Below are 26,207 nucleotides of genomic sequence, written 5' to 3' on the forward strand. Positions count from 1 at the left end.
TCTCGAGCATATCATAAAAAGTGCATAGGTTATCATCTATATCAAAATCTGTCAAGCCTTCTTCAACTATATTAGGAAACTGCTCTGAGCTAATATCTAATGCTGCTTATTCTGATCCTGAAACCACTGCCAAAGTCCTGCCTGACAAATTTAGCTCTAATTTCTACTCACCTCTCACCTTACTTCCCCACATTGCCTCACAAGCTACCCTTTTTTCCCCAAAAGAAACTCTAAATCAGGCCCTATCCATACTGCCAAAACCTAGAAATACTACCTCCATGGGTCCCATTGATATCCCAGGAGACCGTCTATGAATACTATGCTCAGCCCATTCTGAATCTGTTCAACCTAAGTATATTTGTATAACTGCTACAGTGATACTACTACATAAGGACAGATTTTGTGAATTATACACCCGTAAGTCACTGCCTCACTACTATTATTTAGTTTGTAATGGAACACATCATCCTGAACTTTGAAATAACAAAAATAATGAACTGCAGTCTCTTGCTTCCTCCCAATTAGTATGGTTTTATGAAAGACAAATGTCTACTCAACCTAGCTGATTTCTTTACAGGGATTGCAGAGAGACACAACAAGAAACAAGCTATATATATATACTCTTCCTATATGGCTCTGGCTAAAACCTTTAACACCATTTCTCATGTAAGTATTATCACCCAGTTCACTGAACTAAACATTAGGCTATACGTTATCCACTTGATTGTTAACTGGCTGACAAGCAGAACCCATAAAATAAGGTTTGGTAACACCTCCCAATTACAAAAGAATATCATAAGATGTATCCTAAAGGGTTCAGTCCTTGGCCCACAACTATTTGACATACTATTTTCTAATGTAAAAGCAGCAGTAAAAGGGCTTTGGCAAATCCGATTTGAAGATGAAGATCCAAATTGGGTACCATTGTGAATTCCCCTACTGACATTCATACACTCCTGCTGGACTACAGCAATGCCTGTATGACCATGAGCTGAGACTTAATGCCCAAAAAATTTTGTATGATTTTATTGGACATCAGGACTTCCCTAATTTGTACCATGTAAAGGACAACTCCCTTAAAATGGACACATAACTTGGAACTTTTTTTTTTTTTTTTTTTTGTTAACAAGCTATCCTTTGACTTCCAATTACCAGTTGCTGTTAGTTGATGTCACTCTACCTATTTCATGTTTTTTCAAGGATAAATGCTGTTGGGTCCAAGGAAATCTCTATACATTTCCCTTAGGCCAATTATTAAACATGGCTTCCTTCAGCATTTACCTCTCCAAACATCTTTCCCAACTAGACAGACATCAAAGATTTCTAACTACAAAAACAACTGATATAAGCTCTCTAAGCTCTACACAGACTGAATGTTTTCTCTATATATTCTGTCTTGCACAGACTCTTGTAGCCTTCTGTGCTACAAAACAACCTGCCGCATTAGGCTTCCTTCACCATTATAAAACTGGTGGTCCCAGTAATACCCACGACAAAGACTGTGCTCTTCATTGGCAAATAAGTAGGACCTGCATGGAGAAATTAAGTAACACCTTATAAACCTTTATAGCTAAACTTTATAAATGGGTGGGTAAGCCCAAATTCATCCCAAGGGTATGTAATATGGTTCACCTTAACTGTGTATGTAATGCATCTTAACTCTGTTAGGTTATTCTAAGCAGGTTTCTCAATGGTCTTATAGCCCAGATGCATAGTAACTATCTATAAATCTATTTGTATGTAAGACTTAAATAATTAACATTCTTTATCTCACCTTAAATGTTATTCTTGGCTTTATGGGTTAGGTTAGATACTGCACATCTTAGATAAGTATTCCCAAAAATCAGTTGATATAGGTTAAATGATTTCTGTACTTTTTAAATTGATGTTAATATCTCAGGGTTGATACATTGCATATCCTTAAAAGTCTGTAGCCAGTTTTTTTAATTATTATTTATTAGTAGGTATTTTTGGATTATCCCATAAGTAATTACTGATGCTCTGAGTAAATTTAACTTTTAGATGTTTTTAATTTCATTCCTTGAAAGGAATGTAGCCCTTGTACTATACACATTCATTTAATTATTGCCTAGCTTTCAATTAAAGTTTATATTAAGTATATAGTGTGGGAGTTAAATGTGTCAGAATCAAAATCAGTTTTAATCAGTTTGGTTGCATTTTGTGTAAGATTTTAGTATATTATTTTTTTATTTCCATCAGCTGAATAAGGATTTAAATTTGTTAAAACAAAGTACCATTCCTTATATCCCCATAAAGTGTATGTTGTAACATTGTAAACATTTTGCTTTTCCAGAAAACACATTTGCATTTTGCTTAACCACTTACTGTATGAGAACATTGGAATATGTCTTAACACATATGTAATTTTAGGGAGAAACATTGATGTATATGCTGTTATTCTACATAGCTGTGAAGGCTTTAGATGATCCAAAGTAAACACTTGAAAGCAAAGCTCATTTCACAGTTTTTATGATTTAGCTCAACTGATTTTGTATGATTTTGTGTAATTAAATGAACAGGGATTCCAAAGTGCCAAAAAAGAAGTTATGTCCTTACCATAACGTTCCATGTGGAGTGTTCATCTTGCCTTTGTTCTTACACATGGGTGTTGGAGCCGATCCTCGGCTCCAGCAAAGCTATGCATCTAGGAGAAGCTCGAGACCAACCTACCTCCCACAATTCCCTCTGTCTGTACCTCAGATCTAGTTTGCAACAAAACCAGCTCCAGCAATAACACAGGTTATGAGTATAAGAGAATACATAAGTATACAAAGGACCAGACACTAGCTCAAGCCAGTAGGAACAACAGAGAGACCACTAGTGGGAGACAAACAGACCAGACTTCTAAATTCGTACGTTCTTCCAGATCCAAGGGTGGGAGGGTGGGGATGTAAGAACAAAGGCGAGATGAACACTCCACATGGAACGTTATGGTAAGGACATAACTTCTTTATGTGAGAGTGTTTAATCTCGCCGTTTGTTCTTATACATGGGTAGCGTCCCTAGCTCCGTTACCCTGAGTGACTCATGGAAGAACGTTCCTGAGCACAGTGGAACCAAAAGATGCTCTTTCCCTGGAAGTCCTGTCAACTTTATAATGAGTGATGAATGTATGCGGTTTAGACCAAGTGGCGGCTGCACAAATAGTATCCAATGGTAGACGAGCTGCATGAGCTAGAGATGTGGAAACTGACCTAGTAGAATGTCCCTTTGGTTTGGTGGGCAAAATCTGATTTGAAGCAGAATAAATGAAAGTTATACAATCAGTTAGCCATTTAGAAAGTGTGTGCTTCGTCACTGCCATGCCCTTTTTGATGTCCGCAAAGGCTATAAAGAGTTGGTCCGCTTTTCTATGGTCCTTAGTTCTATCCAGGTAGAATCTAAGTTGTCTATGAACATCCAATTTGTGCAGCATATATTCCAGCTTGTTGGAGTGGTTTTTGAAAAATGTAGGAAGCTCAATGGATTGATTAATGTTGTTAACTGAACAAACCTTAGGAAGGAACGAAGGGTTGGTGCATAAAGATACCCTGTCAGGGTGAAAAATTAAATATGGCTGCTTGATGGAAAGTGCCTGAAGTTCTGATACTCATCTGGCTGAAGTGATAGCTACTAGGAAAAGAGTTTGCCAGGACAAGAACTTTAAGGAACAGGAAGAAGCTGGTTCAAAGGGCGGTAAAATTAGTTGGGATAAAAGCAAATTTAGATTCCAAGGAGCTGTAGGTAACCTAACTGTTGGTCTGAGATGAAAAGACCCTTTCATGAAGGCTTTACAAAGCCTATGAGCCATAATGGGAGCTCCGTTCTCTCCTACATGAAAGTTAGAAATAGCGGCCAACTGAACTTTTAAAGTGGCAGTAGATGCTCCTTGATGAAATAGCATGGACATGAACTCCAAAATCTTGTTCAGAGGGGCTACTAAGGGATCCAAGTGCTGTGTAGTCGCCCAGTAGACGAAACGTTTCCACTTACTGGTGTAGGTTTTGGTAGTGGAAGCCTTGTGAGAGGCGACCAGAATGTCCTGAACCGCCGGAGAGAGAAGATCAGACCTGGCTAAGTAGGGAAGCGGAGCAGCCAAGCTGCTAACTTGAGGGATAGGAGCGATGGGTGAGGAGCTCCTGACAAATGAGTCAGCAAGTCTGGCACTGGGTCCAAAATCCAGGGCTCCTGCATTTGGTGGGCTTGAAGAAAGGGGAACCAAATCTGTCGAGGCCAGAATGGGGCAATGAGAATTATAGTCCTCTCCTGGTCCTTGGCTTTCTGAAGAAATTTTGGGATCAGTGGTATAGGAGGGAAGGCGTACAGGAGACCCGGGGGCCAATCATGAAACAGAGCATCCCTGGGGACATCCCCTGGAGGGGGTAAAAGGGCAAAGTAGCTTCTGCACTTGGTGTTCATTGGAGACGCAAACAGATCACAGCAAGGCTGGCCCCATTTGCGGAAAATCCTTTCCGCCACTTTCTGATTGAGGGACCACTCGTGAGGTAACAGGATGGCTCTGCTCAACCTGTCCGCTATGACGTTGGATAGCCCCGGGATGTGCATTGCTATTAGAAAGCGACCCGTGGATTCTGCCCATTGCCAAATTCTCATGGCCTCTCTGCACAACTGGTAAGACTTGGTTCCTCCTTGTTTGTTAATGTACCAGACTACGGACATATTGTCCGTCTGTACTGCAATGGTCCCTAGAGGTAGAAGGGGAGAAGTGTTGCAATGCTAGGAACACTGCCCTCATCTCTAGAACATTTATGTGTAGGTTGTACTCTAAGGTGGACCATTCACCTTGGACTGTCTGTCCCTGAAAGATGCCCCCCCTCCCTATCAGGAAGCATCCGTGGTCACTGTGGCTGTTGGTTTGGGTAACACAAACGGCTGGCCGCTGAAGAAGTTGTGATTCTGTAATCACCAAGACAGGTGTGCTTTGCAGGTATTCGTTATGTGAATCTCGTGTGTCAGGGCTAACTGCTGGAATGAACACTGTGCGAACAGCAGCCACTGGAGAACTCTCATATGTAGCCTCCCCATGGGAACTGCAATGAGGGAAGCTGACATGAGCCCTAAGACTTTCAGGACTAGATTGGCGGGGGACTTTTTGGACAATAGTAGACGAGATACGTGGTCTTGTAGGGAAGCTATTCTTGTGAGGGGCAGTTTTAGTAGCATAGAACGGGTATCTAGATCTGCGCCTATAAATGAAATATGTTGCGAGGGCTGTAATGCAGATTTTTCGAAATTTATCGAAATCCCTAGCTGAGCACAAAAGCTGATTGTGTAGTCCCTGGCCTGTATCAGTTGACGCTTGGTGGTGGCAGTAAGGAGCCAGTCATCCAGATACGGAAACACCTGGAATCCTAGGCGTCTCAAGTGAGACGCTACCACTGCCATGCATTTGGTGAAAACTCTGGGGGCTGAGGTTAGACCAAAGGGCAGGGCCCGAAACTGAAAGTGGCTGGCTCCCAGCCGGAAGCGCAGGTGATCTCTGGACACTCTGGCCATTTTGATGTGGTAGTAAGCATCCCTGAGATCTATTGAGCACATCCAGTCGTCCTTCTGCAAAAACGGAAGGATCGATTGAAGCGTGACCATCCGGAACTTTTCTTTCTTCACAAAAGTATTGAGAGTGCTTAGGTCCAGAATTGGCCTCCAGTCCCCTGTCTTTTTTGGAACTAAAAAGAACCTTGAGTAAGTTCCGGATACTCTTTGGTCCGCCGGGACTGGTTGGATGACTCTTTTTTCTAGCAGCTTTGAGATTTCTATAGCTGCAGGTTTTCGCAGATGGGGTGGTACATCTGGGAATCTTTTTTGTGGTAATGGAGGAAATACAAAGGGAATTTTGTAACCTCTGGTAATAATGCTTTTTACCCATTTGTCTGAAGTAAGGCTTTGCCAGGCCTGAGGGTATAAAGCTAAGCTACCCCCGACTGCCTCCAGAGCAGGACAGTTGGGCCTCCTCTCAGGAGTGCTGGAAAGGCTTCCCAGGGATGGTATCCCTGTCACCTTGGTTCTGCGGGCCCCCTCTGCCGCCAGGGTGGCGTCTTCCACCTCTGCCCCCCCCCTCTGCCTCTGGAGGGGGCATCACCCTGTGTGCCTGGGAAAGAACCCTGGGGTTTACGAAACCACATCTTTCCACCTCGTTGCCCTTTGGGGTACGGTCTGGATGGGGTGGAAAAACGGACTCCGACAGCAGACAGAGTCTTTCCCTCCTGCTCACACTGGGTTAGGGTCTCCTTTACGTTGGGGCCAAAAAGAGTGGCACCATCAAAGGGGGCGCTAGTAAAGGAAGACTTGAATGCTTCCGCAAAGGAGCACAGCCGCATCCAGGATTGTCTACGAAGAGCAATCGCTGAAGCTGCAGCTCTACTCGACCCCTCGGCCGCATACGAGATGAGCCTCATGGACGAGTTCACTATGGATGTAAGGGTGTTGAGTTGTGCTGTCACTTTGTCCGAGACAGCAGCATCTGTATTACCCTGGAGGGTATCTCCCAACTCTTTGACTAGATCCCTCTGTAATCATGTAAAATGCATCAAGTAGTTCAACGATCGCATAGAGAAAGTCGTTGAACGGAAAATGCGCTTCCCATATCTGTCCATGGTCCTCGAGTTTCTGTTAGGGGGATGGACAGACGAGGAAGATTCGGACATCTCCTTTTTAGTGGCTGTGGCCACCACCATAGCGTCCACTGGAACTCCCTTGTAAGGTAAGACTTGTCCTGAGGGGCAGTTATGTACTTGTTAGGTTTCCTGGGAACAGGCTTCACTGTGTCAGGAGTCTCGCAATTAACTCCATTAACTCATCGGAGGAGGAAGGGCGAGCACCAAATGCCTTCAGCAGAACCGACTCATCCTCAGAAGGGGGTAGGGCCTGCCAATCACCTCTCTGCTTCAGGATCTCCAGGATGTCAGCAAAGGAGACATCCTCTGAGGGTGATTTCGGGGACCCTTCTGACTCATCTAAGTCAGTATCCGATGTTAAAGATTCTTGTGGAGAATCTAAGTACCTCCTCTTGCACAACTTTTTCCTCGGAACGTCATCGGGAGGGGCTTCTGATGAGGCCTCCGAGGAAGAAGGGGCTCCCTCTGGGAGTGGATGAGACACTGGTGCACTACGCTTGTGGGTAGCCGTGGGTGCAGAAGTAGACAACGGACCTTTATGGGAGAGAGAAGTTGTTTCTGTTGACGTGGTTGGTGGTTGTCTGAGAAGACAATACCTTCCTCATGAGGTCAAAGGCCCCCAGACCCTAAGTCGAAGAGTCCCCTGGTTCCGAGGAAAGCGGAAGTGTCTCCGACGCGGATGCCAAGGGTATCGACCCCGAGGACAGAGCCAAAGTGATCTGTGCCGAGGCACCGAGGGGGAGAATCGGTACCGAAAGATCGGTTCGACTCTCGGTCCCAGAGCCAAGGAACGATCGTCGGTTCCGCGAGTCCACCAACGGTTCCGACGGAGTCGAGGTCAATGGTGCCGACCGAGGAAGGGATGGTTCCGGCACCAAGGGCTCCACAATCATCAGATCAACATCTTTCGGCTCCGACAGCTGTGTAGGCCTCGGAGGAGGATCAGATGGAGATAAGGGAAGGCCTTCGAGTCTCGACACCAACTGGGAGGAGACCGAAATGAGCTTGGACAAGGCTGTGTTCTCCATTAACTTCTGCACCACATGATCTATGTCGGTGTTGGAGAGGGGCCTGGAAGAATGGGTTGAAGAAACCAAGGACGGTACCGACCTCAATAAGGCAGGAGGTGGAAGCTCCGACACCGGTTCCAAGACTCGAGGATCGGTGACAGTAAGAAGCTCGACACTCGGCCCCGAAGCCTGTGGAACCGGTGAACGAACTTTAAACGAAGAAGTCAGAGCCAATGACATGGGCTCCAATGTCTTCGATCCCTTCGAGGACTTAGAAGCCTGGTCCGACTTGTCAAGCTCTTCTTGGAAGGAAGGCTTCTAAAGACCCCTATCCATAAGCTTCCTGCGTCTATCTGTCATGACCCTTCCATTAAAAGAATGACAAATAGAGCAGTCTTCTTGTAGATGGGGAGGGCCACGAGAGTAGACACAGGAGCTGTGGTTGTCAGTGAAAGACATCTTTTGCCCACACTGACACCTCTTAAATCCCAACTTAGCTTTTTCAGCCATATCCTGAAGAAAAAGCAAACAATTATAACAATAACAGTCTGAAAGGTTGGACTCAAGTCCACAAACACAGAATACAATCAATATCAATATCAACCTTAAATTAAGAGGGGTAGGCCTGAAGGAACAATGTATATAACTATAAAAATTATATATATAGAAAAAGCGAAGTTGAGCTAGACACACACACATGCACTAAGGAAAAGTTTCCTCAAAACAAATAGAAGATTTCACAAGAAATATAATTAGAAGTATCTTATCTTCCCAAAGTTGGTCAGAGCTCTCAAAATTCAATGCGATCAATTGGAGCAGCAAACTAGATCTGAGGTACAGGCAGAGGGAATTGTGGGAGGTAGGTTGGTCTCGAGCTTCTCCTAGATGCATAGCTTTGCTAAGAGGCCGACTCGGACACCCATGTGTAAGAACAAATGGCGAGATTGAACACTCTCACATTTTATTGTTTACTCTACAAAAGATCATATGCTCTCTCCTGTTCCAATACGTTTATGCCATTTATTAGTGTACCCCTTTTCCAAAGTTTGGACAACATTTCTTCCTTAATTTAAAAAGTCTGAAATGTTACATCTACCGGACATGGTTGCTCCTGGTTAATAAAAAGAATATGAAGATAGAACAAATCTACAGGCCAACAAATCTAGCTTCAGTTTTATCTCCCTCACCCACCCTCAAACACCCCTCAGGAAATACCCTCCACCATAACTCCCCCAACTATCACTAGGGAACAGGTCTTCAATGCACTCTCCAAGACCAGGAACTCTGCATCAATGGGTCCCTATAATATTTCAGGATGTATCCTTAATAGCATGAAACATGATCTAGCAGGACCACTAGAATTACAGTTTAATCATAGCCTCCAAACAGGGTTAGGATGTATCCTTAATAGCATGAAACATGACCTAGCAGGACCACTAGAGTCACAGTTTAATCATAGCCTCCAAACAGGGTTATGCCAAGTGAATGGAGGACTGCAACTGTCATCCCTCTGCACAAGGGTGGGCCATCTACAGACCCGGGTAATGACAGACCCATAAGTCTGACTAGTCTCAAGGCCATGGAAAGAATTATCATGGAAATAATAAACCTTCAGCCACTGGATCCAGCCCAGTTTGGTTTCATCAAGGGCAGACCATGCTGACTCAATCTGGTGGACTCTTCAAGAAGGTCACTAAAGCAATAGATGAGGGAAAATCAAAGCATACTGCTTACCTTAACCTGAAAAAATCTTTTGACAAAATACCCCACTCAGGCATTTTTGACAAACTCAATAAATTAGGTATAACCCCTTATGTCTCCCACTGAATAGTCAGCTGGTTAAAAGATAAGACCCAAGGGGCATCTACCTCCACAAAGAGGCCAGTAACTAAAAGAGTCCCTCAGAGTTTATTGCTGGGGCTGCTTCTTTTTGGCATCTATTTCTTTGAGTTCAAGGCCAGCACCAAGGGCCTCTGGCTGACCAAGTTTATAGACAACTGCAAACTGGGTGCAATCATATAATCTCCCAGTAATGCAAATGTTTTCCGAGAAGGCCTGACACAGGCAAATAACTAGCGCCAGAGCCACAGTCTAAAACTCAATACAAAAAAATGCATAATAGGGTCCTTTGGGGAAGACAGCTACCTCTGGAAACTACCACATTGACAATACATCCTTAAGAGTAGTCCTAGTGGTCAGTGATCTGGGAAAGCATATAGGCAACAGTCTGGCCTTGGACCAGCGTGTGCCTGCAGTGGTAATGGAAGCATTCTGTGTTGAAGAACTCATAAGCACAGATATGGCATCTAGATCCACGGATGTCATTGTTCCACTGTACTTGGCCCTCACCTGAGCAGTCAATGAGTACAACACCTCCGTTTCTATGTACCTGCTCATATGCAACAATTGGAGCATGTACAGAGGTTCATCACAAAAAGAATACAGAAAGTAAACAACATGTCATACAGGGTCCACCTCAAAGCCCTGTTTCTATACTTGGTATCCTACACGTTGCTGAGTGGTGACCTATGCCTGTCCTGCAAAGTATCCTACTCTGATGGACCTGTTTCACATTTACAAAACAAATAACATCACTATTACCCAATCCAAGCACCTAAGCCTCACCTGCAACATAAACAGGACATGCTGAAAGGACATCTATGTGTCTCACAGCACACCCCTTCTTTGGAATAGGCATTCTGTCCATGTCACGCAGTGCTCTTCCCTAATCCAGTTCTACTGTAATTTAGACCACTAGATGAGAAATTGGAAATGTACCCTGGTCTGGCACCTGTGCCTCTAACAGACAGAGGCAGCCTGTAAATGCTTGACCACCATTCCCCATGTTTGCATGTACCCCAGAAAAGAACCCTAGAGTATCAACCTGCCAGATACATTTTGGAAGCAAGTTTTGGCTTGAAAAGGTCCATAGAGGTCACTATCCTAGTAATCACCTATGAATCTTTAGGTAATACTTCATTTTTTCTTAGAAGCATGGTTGTTTCATGCGAAAGAGCTTACTATTATATGTCTGAAAATATACTTATTTTTTATTCAACTGGCTGCCGTGTTTGTTGCCATCATGTTTTACTTTTCTACTTTGAAATTTATATGGAGTGTGGTGACTTTATTCTTAGCAGTAAAGGTTTTATTGCTGTTTTCCTTAGAATATGTTTAAGTGCAGACGTCCAAAAATTATTTAAAAAATATATAAAAGGTGAATGGATGAGCACTCTTTGTACTCCTATTTTTAAATGACTTATGAATTTCTTTCCTTTTTTCATTGTTTCAATAATTATTGTAGGTTATTAAGAAAAACTGAATATCCATGCTTTGTACCTCTTTCAACAAGAAATCATGAAGGTATTGTATTATTTCTCTGAAGGATACAGAGAAGTTACTGCAAATTACTGTCATATGTCTGAAATCAATATAAGGAAGACCAGTATTTGCCATTAGTTAGACCATTTCATAGGGCCAAAGCAGTTTTTAAAGTCAGTGGTAATTGCCAAGCAAGATAAATGAGAATTTTCTCATATCAGCGTATAATCAGGAACCATCTGAAATGTCAGGACCTGGTAGACCGAGTCGCAAAACTGAATAGCCAAAAAAGTGGACTTACATCTACTAAGCCTGAGATGACCATTTCCTGGAATACTCCCTTTTCTCCAAGGTATGGCGTGTTGGAGTAAATATATATGTTACGTTTTTTTTTTTTTGGGGGGGGGGGGGGGCTTGCCAGAACTTGGCATTTTGAGTGCCAGCATTTCTGCAAGGAGACGAGTAATTCAATATGGCCCTTACATTATCAACACAAACAAATGTTATATTTGCATTTTTTTGCTTCAAAATACTAGATACTTGTCTGGCTACTATTGGTAAACAGAGGTTTGAAGGTTCACATGCATTTGCCATTTTTAAAGCATATTTTTGATGATTTGTATGCATTTTTTATTTTATTTTTATCACTTTGTTAACTTGGGGTATCTGCGGTGGTGGCGCTGCGGTAGCGTTGTCGCCTCACAGTAAGACATTGTCCTGTTTGATTCTCAGCTAGAGCGTCTTCTAAGTGGAGACATGCATTAATCAGTATACCTTCGTTGAAGGTTGTGCATCAGGGCTGGCAACTCAGCACGTAAAAATCTGCTGCCAATCATTTGCGGACCGTAGCTCCGCTGTGGCGACCCCTAACCGGGAAAAGCCAAAAGACACAACAACTTTGTTAACTTGGGGTAGACTGGTCCTCGGATCCTTTTCAGCCACACCCCAGGCACTGAAGAAAAACTACAGAATATTGGAACATATATTAAAGATTTTTACAATATACAGTTACAACTTAGAAAAGTAACAGTGTACAGGTAAAAATATTTGGAACATTATTCAGAGTTTATAAGAGTTATAAAGTTTATATGCATATGCATATGAATACATACATAGCCTTATACATTTTTGTTTTGGCAGTACTTCTCATGGTGTAAGTTAAAGGTAAGGAGAACAGAAGAAGGATGGCGTAGGTGATCACAGGTATCAGTTACCTTTTAAGCGAAAGACAGTGCTTTTCCTTTCCTGGGACAGATGACTGAATCTAAGTATTGTATTTACCACTGTTTATATCACACGGGTGTTTTGGAAGTAGCTGGGAGGAGTGAGTGGAAGAGTATGTTCCAGACTGGGAATTATATCTTTGGCAACAGTAGCTCCAGCTGGAAAATTAAATGGTTGGATATTGTGTAAGATGGCCTTAGTTGTTGTGTATCCCTTGGACATGTTATGACTGTGCAGGATTTTCGAAGAAGAGTGAGGAATCAAGGATTACACCAAGTATTTATCCTGACAGACTTGCTTTGTTATCATTTTTTGGGTATAAATATATATTTGTGAGGAGTTTTGAGTTTTTGATTAATGATTAAAAGCATATTCACAAATTTTGTTACAAATATGCTTAGCTGATTAGTTTTTATCCACTTGCAGAGTACACTGAAATTCTTTTGTAGGCTATTTTGTAGTGCTTTTATATAGGTTCATAGTTTCATAGGTAGGTACTAGGCTATTGCCCCTAGGGCCTATATAAGCCTAGCCAAACGGTACCCTGGCTTTCGCCACCGAAGAAAATTGTTCTAAACTTATATGCAGAAATGTCACACACTATGGCCAAGAAACAGAAACATGCCCAGCCATAAGTGGTAACTGCAGAAAAAAGGGCCTGTTAGCATGATCACAGAATCCTGAATTTCAGAGACATATTAGCTAGAATAAGGAAAAACCTTACTGTCAGGTAATTTGCATGTTTCTGAATCACATGGTCATTACTGTAAACACTAACAGGTTCTTTTCTGCAGCTCTTGTGGTAACCATTTCTGGCTGTCGATATATCGCATTAGCACAGGCATCATTCCCCCACATCATAGTTAGCAGTAAAATGCCTGCTTGAGTTGCAATTACTACATGAAGAAAATGATAACTCCTTACAAGTGGATGCATACTGAAAAGAAATGATGATGCAATTCTTAAACATCTGCAGTGGTAAAGGCTGACCTGCAGGACTTGTAATCTTTATTCACTTTATTTAGTTTTCTTGATTAGTTGCTAAAGTTATTTGAATGATGCACAGTGACGGTTATCCCACTCCACAAAGGGGGAGCCACCATGGACCCCAGGAACTACCGCCCCATTAGCCTGATGAGCTGCAAGGCTATGGAACTTATCATCATGAAACTTATAAACAATGACATTGGTAATCTCCAAATTCTGGACCCTACCCAGTTCGGGTTTGTAAAAGGCAGATCATGTCTCCTAAACCTGATAGACTTCTTTGAAGCGGTCACCAAAGCCGTAGATGAGGGTAAGGTGGCTCACACAGCCTATCTAGATCTTGCCAAGGCTTTTGACACCATCCCCCACTCTGGAATTATAGATAAACTCACTAAACTGGGGATAAATCTCTATGTGACAAGATGGGTTGCCACCTGGCTCACTGACAGAACCCACACTGTGAAAGTAGCAGACTCTAAATCCAACTTCAGACCAGTGACAATTGGAGAACCACAGGGTTCAGTCCTGGGTCCTCTCCTGTTTGGTATCTACTTCTCTGAAGTATAGGCTAACACAAAAGATCTTTGGCTAAACGAAGTTCGCAGATGACTGCAAACTAGGAGCCATAATCAAACTCCTAACGATGTGGACATCCTACAAAAGGGCCTCACTGAGACAGATGCCTGGTGTTAAAGCCATGGTCTCAAGCTCAATGCCAAAAAGTGCATTGTCATCCCTTTTGGTAAAAACTCTGTACCCATGAACTACCACATAGGTGGTAGTCTACTTAACACAGAAAGTGTGATAAGAGACCTTGAGACACAGGTGGACAGTAGTCTCTCCTTTGATAATCACATCACCACAGTAGTCAGGAAATCCTTCTACGTGGCATACCTCATCACAAAAGGTTTCTCATCCAGGAAAAAGATGTCATTGTTCCCCTCTACTCATTACTCATTAGATGTATTATAGAGTACAACGCCCCTTTTGGTATGTACCTCACAAGACATCTATAATAACTGGAAAGGTCGCAGAAATACCTCACAAAGAGGATTACCAGCCTCAAACAGATGCCCTATGCAGACTGTCTCAAAAAACTCCAGCTTTACTCCGTCGCATATCGCCTACTCAGAGGTGATCTCTGCCTAACATTCAAAGCTATGTCAAACCCAGAGCTGTTGGACATGCCCCACTTAAAGAAATTCCAATCCCTCTGAGCTACACACTATAGGGACCTAAACCTTGTCACAACAATAAACAGAACATGCTGGAGGGATAAATTCCTGTCCCAGAGATTTCCCATACTCTGGAACAAACTACATATCTGTATCAAACAAAGCTCCTCATTAGCACTCTTCAAGAAAAATCTTGATGATTGGATGGGAGATAGGAAATCCACCCCGAGGATCACTTCTGTAGCTCTGCTTGACAGGGGCACAGGAAAATAATTTTCTTGGGTGGTGAAAGCCAGGGTACTGTTTGGCTAGGCTTATATAGGCCCATATAAGCCCTAGGGCCAATAGCCTAGTACCTACCTATGAACCTATAAGATGCCTATTTCATTTCTTAAAGGACCCATTTAACAGCTTGTGTACTCTGGGCATAACTCAGCTTGATTCCACCACAAGGTCAACTTTTGCTGATTTAGTCAAATCTATTCTAGTCAAATTTAGTCAAATTCTATAACCAAGTCAGCCTTGCTATAAACATAAGACTGTCTGTTGGTGTTATCTTTTTGGATTTGACTAAGGCATTCAATACCTTACTGCACTTTTCCATCCTTGCAGTCCTAGAACAGTATTATTTCAGTTTTTATCTGCTTAAGTAGAGCAATAACTGGCATATAGAATGGTCTCACTATGTAACAGTACAAGGAACTCAGTCCAGTTATTTATCAATTTCCATTGGGGAACCCTAGGGATCAGTACTTGGTCCTTTCTCATTTAAATTAGTACCCTCTACTACTCTGACTTATAAATCCTGTCAGATTAACAAGTATGCAGATGATTATAAGGTGGATTTATGGTGGTATCAAACAATGAAATAATTGAAATAAACTGTTATTTGAAACATATTACTGCATGGGCAAAAAATGTTGGCCTCCATTTTAGTGTAGACAAATCAAGTTATATATGTTGGGAAGAATGCATTAAAATTTCGAATAGTATTACATGACATCATACTTGAGAATTTTTTTTCTATAAAAACCTTGCTATTTCAATAACTAGCAAACTTGCATTTAAGATTCATATTTAATAATATTAGAATTAAGACCTTAAGACAAATGGACATATGTTCTAATATACTTACTTAATAGGTGAATCAAATATACTACTTATTTAAGACCATTATTAGAATACAACAACTCCAGCATTTATACAATGAGTCAATTAGATAAACTCAAATCTGTACATAAGAAATTTACTAAGCACATTGTGGCTTTTACCCACCAGAACACCTTTACCATAAACATAGTCATGACATTTCTTACATTCATACATTAATAGTAACAGCTCCTTTTCTAAGATTACCTCTTTTATATCTCTGTCAATGCTCTTGACCCACAGACACCTGGTCTATTCCTTTGTAGGTTCACAACTCATATGTTATTCTGACAGGCATCTACTTGCGCAAATGACTTATTTATATGACATTATTTTAACGGTGGGGCATTTGTGCCAAGTTTCATGAGTATTTTAAAGTTTTTAACATATTCACAGCTCTATTCCCCTGGTTGCACATTACTCTTAAGATTTCTTAGAGGCAGAATTATTTCAGACATATTAAATACATACTTTCCAAGACAGTACATCATTCCTAGAAAAAATTGCAATTACCTTTTGTCATCTGGCCTTGTTATTCATGAAATAGCCTATACTTTTTTTTCTTAATCAAGTCACAGACCCATTGATATTAAAAATATGGCCTATTCATTTCTGACTTGTCACTATGATTTTACATTTACTCTTATTTATTTTTAAGTTAGATTTTTTTAGTCTGTTTAGCAACTATAACGGTCTTTTGTTATGCTGATATTGTGTGTGACCCCACACTAATAGATGATTTATTTTTTATAACACCTTCTACCCCTTCTATTACCTGGGCAACTGTTCCTTGGAACATATTTTCTCAGTGGAGTACTACACATACACAGTTTAGGTATCCATTTTTGGATTAACTTTAAGCAAAACATAGCATCTGCCATTTTTGAGAACATGTCTTCAAATATAAGCTGTGTGATATTGGTTTTTATGCAATTTATTCGGATTGGATGGATCAAAAAATGCAAATCTTATCTTTCTTCTCAATACTCTCCATACAACTCACCCATTTTGTGTCTTTATTTACTAATGACACCGTTTTTATTCTCTTTACATCCTGTTCTATACTACTTCTTAATGCAACAGTTGCTTTTCTTGTTATCTGTATCACTGGCATTGTAACAGGATATGTATGTATGTGGAATTCTCCTTGGAAGCTTCTTAGGCCTGTAGAACAAATATGATGTTAATCATTCAGGATATCATTGCTATGTCAAAGATGTCATTGTTCTCTACACATGATCTGTTAGAATGATTTTGAATACATGCAATCTTTAGTTTCATACCAGGAATTATTTTCTACCATTCCTAGTTTCTCACAAGCCACAAAGCCTAACATATTACAGAATTCATTTCTTTAGTGCAACTGTTTTAAAGAGAAGACTCTTTTATAAACATAAACTTTCCCATCACAGGGGGATACTTCAGTTAACTGTATGATGTAAATACACCACGCAATGGCAAAGAATAATAAAATCCAAAAACAATTTATTGCAATGTCGGTAAGCGCTTTCATACGGAAATACGTGCTTCATCAGACCTCATAAACAAACTAAAACACCAAGCATATATATTCTCCATATCATCAATCAAATCAGTTAAAACATCAGTTTAAAAGAACCTATAAAGATTCTACATCAATTAAGAAGAAACTTCCTGCTGACCATGCATAGGTATTATGCCTCCAAGTGCAATATACCTATTAAATCACTTAAAGAGAGCATGTCCCTTCAAAATAGGTTTTGGATTGTATTATTCTTTGCCATGGCATGGTGTATTTACTTTTATCTTATCCTCATTGTTTGTGTTTTTACACCACTTGTTCTTGGGAGAGTTCGTTTTTTATCCTAACTGTATGATGTATACTTTTGAATCTGTTTCTCTGTGTCCCACTATATTCATTCTACTTCTTAGTATTTTTGGATGTGATTTGATGTATACCTTAGTATTTTCAGTGTACTGCCAAACCTTCATACATTATATTTCTTGAGATCATTTTTTTACACTGAAATCTGATATATATATATATATATATATATATATATATATATATATATATATATATATATATATATATATCAGCAATCTGTCCATACCTACAAAAATTAGACAGACTTGGCTATTCAGTTTTTACTAACCAATGAGCTCCACAGCAGATGCTATCAACAACTTATTCACATTACCACCATCTATGGAACTAAGACAGAAATTATCTTCATAAATTAATGAAAGACCATCCATCTTTCTTCCATGATGCTTATTCCAGAAAAAAAATAGATTGAAGCTGAGCAAGGTGAAGCAGAAATCCCTATACCCAGTGGCAATCTTCAGTACATTCTATGAGATCTCCATGGATTCTCAGATAAGTTGAAAAAAATCCATAAACTTTACTGGGCTGATAAAACTGACATGCAACAGGACTGTAAGATAAAAACTTATGTTCTTGCAGGAATTGGGAAATTTTGCAGACAAGATGATACATTGAGTGGAGGGTGGGGAGGTAGGTCCATGTTTTTAATCCTGAAGCAAGACAAAGCCTGTATTCTATCTATTAGTAACACTTCTACCTAATGTTATTTCTTGTATAATCCTTTTTTGTAGAGCTTTGCCCTTGATTAATTTATTCTCCTGGTCAAAAGCAGAAAATGCTATTGTCAAATTTAATTCTTCACTTAGATGGATGATCATATTTCATCAGTCTCTTGTTGGAGGTATGACTGAATACTTCACCATTCCATGGAGTATTGTACTGTCCAAAATATCTGAAGCCTTTATAAGTAGTATAATTCTAACTTGCTCTGAAAGTTCCAAGAGGTCCAGTAGTAATTCTGATAGACGTACCACGGCTTTATCCATCTTCTAATATACTGCTGCAAATGTTAGAAGTTGGGGAAGTGACTTCTAATTGGCTGACATCATTGAGATCACTGCACAAATCTTGTTCTGAGAAACTCTGATTGGCTATCAAAACTCATAATGTTCATCACAAAATTTAGTTTATTTACAGAATACCTACTAAGAAGTGCTGCAGCAAATAAAAACTGGTTGTATTTTTTGCACCATAGTTAGCTTGATAATCCTTCCTAACTGCATCCTTATGTTTATTTATTTATTTATTCAGTTTGTTTATTTGAGTAGTACACAGAGTACAATAAACTATTTGCAGGCACAGCCCGGCATCAGCATGCAATGTAGATGAATGAAGAAAGTTTGACTTGTTTTCCTTATGCAAGATGGTCTTCATCTAGTCTGGAGCAAGCTTAAGACCTCAGTCATGGACTCTTGATGTTAATTGGTACAGATAATCTATTTTTTCTTGTTTATTTTCAATTGCAAAATTATTACATACCATTAATGGAAGCATTGTTTACTGAGTATTGTTTTAGCATAACATTATGGTTGAAATGGCACTTCAGCAAATTAAAGCAACACAAAAAAGTTTTATTTTTCTATGATGAGCTTACTCTTGCACCCCACCTCAATATTTATTATTTTTACAGTGGTTAGCTGCATCATGAAGAAAACAGCAATTTCAATTTCCCAATATAGCAAGTATGGATTTAGGCTTCAAGACTTAACAAATCTAGACTTGTAAAGTGCACCCCCAACTGTTCAGTTATGGCATTAAAAAAACACAGGAGAGTTTGGGTTGAGTTTACCTTTAATGTAAAGTAACAGAAACAACAGAAAGTGAATTTTATGGTATAATATATATGACTAGAAATATGGCATTTTGTTTGTAGTTTGTAGTGAAATACAGACTTAGTGGCAGACACGCCTAATGATTCGCACCTACCCCTTCTGAATAAATTTCAGAGTATGTATATGTTATTTTAAACTACTTTTAAACTGCCAAATCTTACTTAAAGATAGGTAAGAATAAATGAGCCCATTTCTTCCATTTATGCAGACTTTGGATGAATAAACTGGCATTTTATTTAAACATCTTTATTAAGCCACGGTTGTAACAGTGACATATATGCAAATACATGAATACAAAAGGAAACAATTCATAGTGATGTTTCTCATTGTTTTCATGCAGTATACATTTTGACATTTATCATTCGCTCAAACATTGCAAAAACTGTTCAGTTCCTACTTTCCCTTAAGCATCATTCCTCCTCCTGTATATTATTCTGCATGCATTGTTCCAATAAATTCCATTTATTTTTTATGTAATTTGTTCCTTCCCTTTTCTAAAGATCCTACTTGCAGTTCTTTTATCTCCTTTACAATATTTGGTATTTTGGGTACAGTTGGTTTAGATCTTGACCCCAGTATTTTAGTAATTTGTTTTTGGCAGCCAGTAACATTAAACTTTATAAGGTCTTACTATGTCTAGGCAAATCAGATCCTATGTCATAGAATCATAGGACCATAGGAGATAAATAGGGTATCGACCTGGAGGTTATTTTAAGCCTAGCCATTTAAACCCAATGTAATACTGTAGAAGTAATACTCAAGATTGCTTAGTAATGACTGCCTTTGTCCAGGAGGGTTGTGGGTGTTATCCTCAGTAATAATTTACAGTTCCCCATCCACCCATCCAGGTTCCTCTTGCATATTGTCATAAAGGTGCTCTGTTTCACATGAACTGGTAGCCTGTTCCAAAGACATGGTAGTCGCTGGAAGAAAAATCTGTCCCTCCAGCATGTCATATTTAAGTCACAGGCTATATATAAGTTCCTGGAACTGGTAGCCCTAGACACATTTGATTTATGGATATGCAGTAAGTTCATTAGGTTTGGGTCTTGTGTTGCTCTGTAGGCCAGGCATAAGTCTCCCCTAAAATGTCTATACGATACGGAGTATAGTGACAGGGATTCTAGTCTGTCTGTGTAAGGCACATGCTGGAGGACCTTGATCGTCTTTTGTAGAAACCTCTGAGGTCTCCCTAATTGCTGTAGATGTTTAGTATGGTACATACCGAATGGAATGTTATACTCAATTACAGGCCGAATAAGTGCTGAGTATGGGGGGGCTATAACTTCTTTTGCTCTCAAGGTGAATCCTTTACTAATCAAGTGAGCTACGTGGAAAGCTGTGGTCAACCTGTGATTCCACCTCCCTTACCATTTCATGGGTAATTAGGGTATCGTTATTGATCTGATAGTGTGAAGAGACATTGTTTGTGGTGAAGGGAATGATAATGAATTTCTTTGCATTCATTTTGAGACTGTAACTAATACACCAGTGGTTGGTCTGTGTGAGACCATCCTGGAGTATACTGACATAATTTGGGGATTCAATGATTGCACCTAGTTTGCAGTTGTCTGCAGTCTTGGCCAGCCACAACCCTTTAGTTTTGACTTGAACTTCTGAGAAGTATATACCAAACAGTAGGGGGCCCAGCACTGACCCCTGTGGCACCCCATTGGTAACAGGTCTGCTGGTTGATGTGGAGTCACCAACTTTGATAGTATGTTTTTGGTTTGTGAGCCAGCTGGCAACCCATCTTACAACGAAGGGGTTTATATTCAGTTTGTTAAGTTTATCGGTAATGCCTGAATGTGGGATTGTGTCAAAAGTCTTTGCCAAGTTGAGGTATGCTGTGTGCATAGATTTGCCCTCATCAATGGCCTTGGTAACACTTTCAAATAAATCCACCAAATTAAACAGGTAGGATCTGCCCTTCACAAAACAGAATTGGGTAGGGTCCAAGGTTTGGAGGTCACCTATGTCTTTATGTCTTTATTTATGAGGGATGTCCCAACTCAAAAGAATAATTTCTTTAGTTACAACCGTTTCATTCCCTAACATTTTCTGACAAAGATCTGTGAAGTAAGTTTTTGAAATCTTCCAACTTGTTATCTCATTTTATTCCCAAAGAATATGTCATTTACCTCTCTCTCTTTCCCAACACACCTCCAGCATTTTGCTGTCTACCTGAGGAAGATTTCTCTGAAATCTGCTTAGGGTATAAAAATATCTATGTAAACACTTCTAAGAAAAAATCCCAAGACATCTGGACTTTGTTGCATTCTTGCAAGTCAGACAGATGTCCTCCCATTGTTGCTTTGTAAATCGCTTTACCAATCTTTCATCCCAAGCTTTTTTACCCTCTTCTGATTGATTCTTAAAATTATCATGCAGTGTTTCATATTCCCTACTAATTATGCCCTTTTTAATGCCAACTTCTGTTCTAAGCTCAGATAAAAAACTCTACTAGAGCTACTGTTTCACTTAGCATTCCCATATCTCTTTCACTTTCCCTATATTTTGATATTAAACCCTGGAATGCAAGGCGATCTCTAATCTGCAGTCCAAACTTCTGCTTGACCTCATCCCACACATCTACTACAAATGTCTTGCCATTTGCAAACAATACCTTTACTAAGAAAACTGACTCTTCTGCTATTATTATCAATGCTTATGCCCAAAAGAATATTATGAGAGCTTGCTATTGTTAAACTATACAATAAACAAAATAAAACAATTTTGCTGTCTTAAAATGCCAATGCATATAAATAAAATTATCAAAATGTCAATTTCAAATCAAGTGTTTCCAGGACTACAACTGCATCAGTTGTCACATACATCATCTTCTAGTCCTTTTTAATATCTTGCTTGTTGGAAGCTTGTTTTTTGGGTGGCTGTGAAGAGACATTTACTTCTGAAAGCTTTTGATTTTTTCTCTTATTGGTAACTGCAGAATTTCTAGATATCCTCTGAGTTCTTCATGCTACTCCCATACATATTCTCTACTCAATATAACTGCTGTGAGTAAACCTTTACATTGTCTTTGCATCACTTTCAGATCATATTTCTACAGATTAAGCAATATCCTCCAAAATCTTTGATGTGCCTCATACATAGACTTTCTGAATATGACTTGAAAAAATATGTGGTCAGTGTCTACCTGAAATTCTACATCATAGCCATATTCATGAACTTGCTCTCCTCCATGCACTATTAATAGCAGCTCCTTTTTTATCTGAGCATATCTCTTTTGCTCATCTGCAAATTCTGGTGAACCATAGGCAACTGGCTTATTCTCTTGTAAAATCACAAATCTGATACCATTCTAAATATTCAATACAATTAATTTATTAATATCACGGTATTTTAATGCTGGGGTATCTGTAACTAACTTTTAGAGTATTACAAAGCTATTTTCTTTTCCATAGCTCCATTAACTAGCTACATTGTATTCTAAGAAAGTTGTTCGAGTCATGGCTGTCCCACATATATTAGGTACAAACTTTGTAAGTCAAGGCATCATTCATAGCACCATCAATAATGCTTACATGTGTTCTTGTCTCAGCATTTGCACTGTTACTCAGACTTTTTCTGTTATTGGTTTCTTCAGATGCCATGGCATTAGAATATGACCCATGTATTTCTGGTTTGTCACTCTGATTTTACAGCTGCTCTTACTTAAAGTTATTTTTAACCTATTCAGTAGCTGCAGTCATCTCTAATTATGTCATTCTTGTGTATTATCCCACACTAATAGATAATAATTTATGCTTATTACACCTAATAGCTTCTTAGGTTCATAGGTGTGTAGTAGGCTATCAACCACTACAGCCCTGTTATTGAAATAATTCTTCAATTATTTGAGAAACCTCCCTTTGAAATCCCTCTTGTACTGATGAAATACCAAATGAAATTCAAAAGACTCTGTACTTTAATAAGGGTATATTAAATGTACAGAGTATAGAGCTCTAGTGAAATAGCTTTATCGGCAGGAAGTCCTGGCTTATATATATTAATGAGAAAAATTTAGTATATAGCATTCTTGAGACCATTTTCTTCAGCTATAACCAGTAGTAAAGCTCTGTTTTAGTCATTTTGTTACGAACTTGCAGATTGGTATAAATGCGGTTGTTGTCCTTCTTTACAACTGTCACCATGCTATTCACTCAGTCTTTTGGTTTTAGTTTCTTCTTAATGACACATATGCTCTTGACTGTCTTTAGTTTCTGCAAAATGTTATTTCTGAAAACCACTGTACCTTTTTGTGTGTGTATGGATAACTGGTGAAGTATCTATGTTTATTGCATTATATATTATCATTGAAGCTTCATAAATTTGTACAGAAATAATCAGCATAGTCATCCAGGTTATCATTGCTATAAGACTGCAGAGTATCAGAAATGTCTCTGTGACATTGTGACTTACTTTAAGGAGTTGCTGTCATCACCTTTACAGCTTCTTATATGACAAAAAAGTCACTAAACTAACACCGCTGAATGCTAGTATTTGAAAAAGAAGATTGCCTTTCTTAGTATTGTACTCACATGTCAGCAGGTCTTGCCAACTGGTGGGTAGAATTTATTTATTTATTTATTTATTTATTTTATTTTGTTTACCTTTGTTGACTGAATTAATCTCACTAGGTTGTCGCTTTTTAGGGGAGACCTGAGGTGGTATATATACTAGTAGGGAACATTTGGCCAGGGCATATGGGAACTTCCCCTACTCTTTTTTATAGCTGAGGTGGGATCTTTTACATCCACCTGAGCTGCTACCAACTCAACCAGATGGGGCCTCAGTTTAACATCATATCCAAATGAAGACACACTCAAGAGTGCAGCACCCTCCTCATGCTGTAAAACAGGTTCAGCAATCCATTTACCTGGTATGGGAATAGAACCCACTGCCTTTTGCACCAAAAGTGACTGTGCTACCTGTTGTGCCACAAACAATACTTTAACAATGTATACACAGATTTAATAGTCATCCAACTTTTATTTTATTTATTTATTGCAGTTGGTTTACCAGGATAGTCCATTGGGCCAAAAAGAACCCATTTTCAATGGAGTCCTGGGGAGAAAAGCTCCAAGACAAAATGTACATTCAACATTTGACAGTGACAATGTAGGTACAGAGAGATATTAATACTACGTAGGCAGTAATAAAAATACAACTTATCAAATACAGAATAGCAATAATAACAGTTAATACATTGAAAGAAACATGCTAGTAATAGAACAAATGTGAATAGCAATACAGATTAGAGAACAAACATAGTAACTAAATAAAAGTAGGGTGTGATACTGAAAGAAATTAGGTAGAGTTAGTTATGTAGGGTGGGAGCAAGAGCATTCCCACTGTGATGCTAGATATAAGAAAAGAGACTTTTTGAAGGTAGAGTGGTTAGAGGTGGTGCGGATGGGTGGAGGTAGGGAGTTCCAGAGGCGAGCGAGGCTGAAGGAGAGAAGGTTTTTGCCTGGGGGATGACTAGGTTTGTGCACTTCTAGTTGACTTTGATTATTTGATCTTAGAACTCTGTTAGGTAGGTGCATTTTAAAGGCAGAGGAAAGGGAGGGACAGAGGGAGGGGTTTAGAGTAAGCTTATGGGCTAGAGTTAGTTGAGTGTAAGTTAGTTGATTGGGAAGTTCTAGCCATTTTAGTTTATGGAGGGAGAAACAGTGGTGAGTGGAGGACTTATGGCTGGTGGCGAATTTTGCAATTTTGTTATAGCAGGTGGTAAGTTGTTTTTTTAACAAGGACTGAAGATTAGTTAGTAGTGGGGCCATAGAAGGCAGGGGATAAGGAAGGAAGTAGAGAGAGTGATTTTAGTAGCAGATGTGAGGTAGGCATTCTGTCTATAAAGCATGCCAAGTTTTTGATGCTTTTTTTAATGTTTTTTTGCAGGTGGGAGTTAAATTTAAGTTGGTTGTCGATTAGAACCCAAGTAGTTTGGTCTCTGACACTATTTCAAGAGGTGAGTTGTTTTGAGTAGTAATTAGGAATGTATCCATGTCGGGAGGAGTGACTTTAGAGGGAGTAAATAACATTAGTTTGGTTTTGGTACCATTGAGAGCTAGATGATTACTTAGCATCCATTGCTCTGTGGAAGAGAAGGCATCTTGAGTAAGTTTTTGTAGTGTAGCGATAGAGGAGGCCGAACAGATGATAGTTGAGTCATCTGCATATTGGATGATGCTAGAGAATGGGATCGATTTGTGGAAGTCATTAATAAAAATGTTGAAGAGAAGAGGACCCAGTATGGAGCCTTGTGGAACTCCTGTAGGGGTACTAAGGAAAGAGGAAGTGGCTTTTTTCCATTTTACAGCTTGATGTCTGTTAGATAGGTAACTAGAGAACCAGTTCAAGGAGGAGGAAGATAGGTGAAGTTTGGAGAATTTAGCTAAGAGCAGGCTGTGTGAGATAGTATCGAAGGCTTTGGGAAGGTCAAGAAGTAAGGTGGAAACAACTTGTCCAGAGTCACGGGCTTTATTTACAATTTCAAGGAAGGAGAGGAGGGCAGTCATAGTGCTATGATTAGGTCTAAAACCGTGCTGTGTAGGAGTTATAAGATGGTTGTCCAGGAGGTGAGGAAGGAGTTGAAGTTGGACACATTTTTCTAGTATTTTTGAAATGGGGGACAGGATGGCTATGGGACGGAAATTAGTAATGTTATTATTGTTACCACCTTTGTGTATAGGTATAATAAAGGCTTGTTTCCAGATTTGTGGAACAGTGCATTCCTGTAGGGAGTGGTTAATTAAGATGCTAATGGGGTAGGCAAGAGTTTCAGCAGCTATGCTGAGAAAGTAAGAAGGGATATTGTCAGGAGCATTGGTACATGGTTTCAATTTCTGAAGGAGTTTCTTTATAGTAGATGTAGGTATGGGATTTAATGAGAAGAGGGTGCAGTCAGGAAGGGGGGAATTTTGGGGTGGTGGTGATGAGGCTAGAGTTTGTGCAGAAGGGGGGGTAGAGGAGTTAGTGGGTGGGGAGTAGGGTGTAGAAGTAGA

The sequence above is a fragment of the Protopterus annectens genome, chromosome 3.part0 (genome assembly GCF_019279795.1).
Source record: "Protopterus annectens isolate FY-2018-M chromosome 3.part0, PAN1.0, whole genome shotgun sequence".
In the NCBI taxonomy this organism is placed as follows: Eukaryota; Metazoa; Chordata; order Ceratodontiformes; family Protopteridae; genus Protopterus; species Protopterus annectens.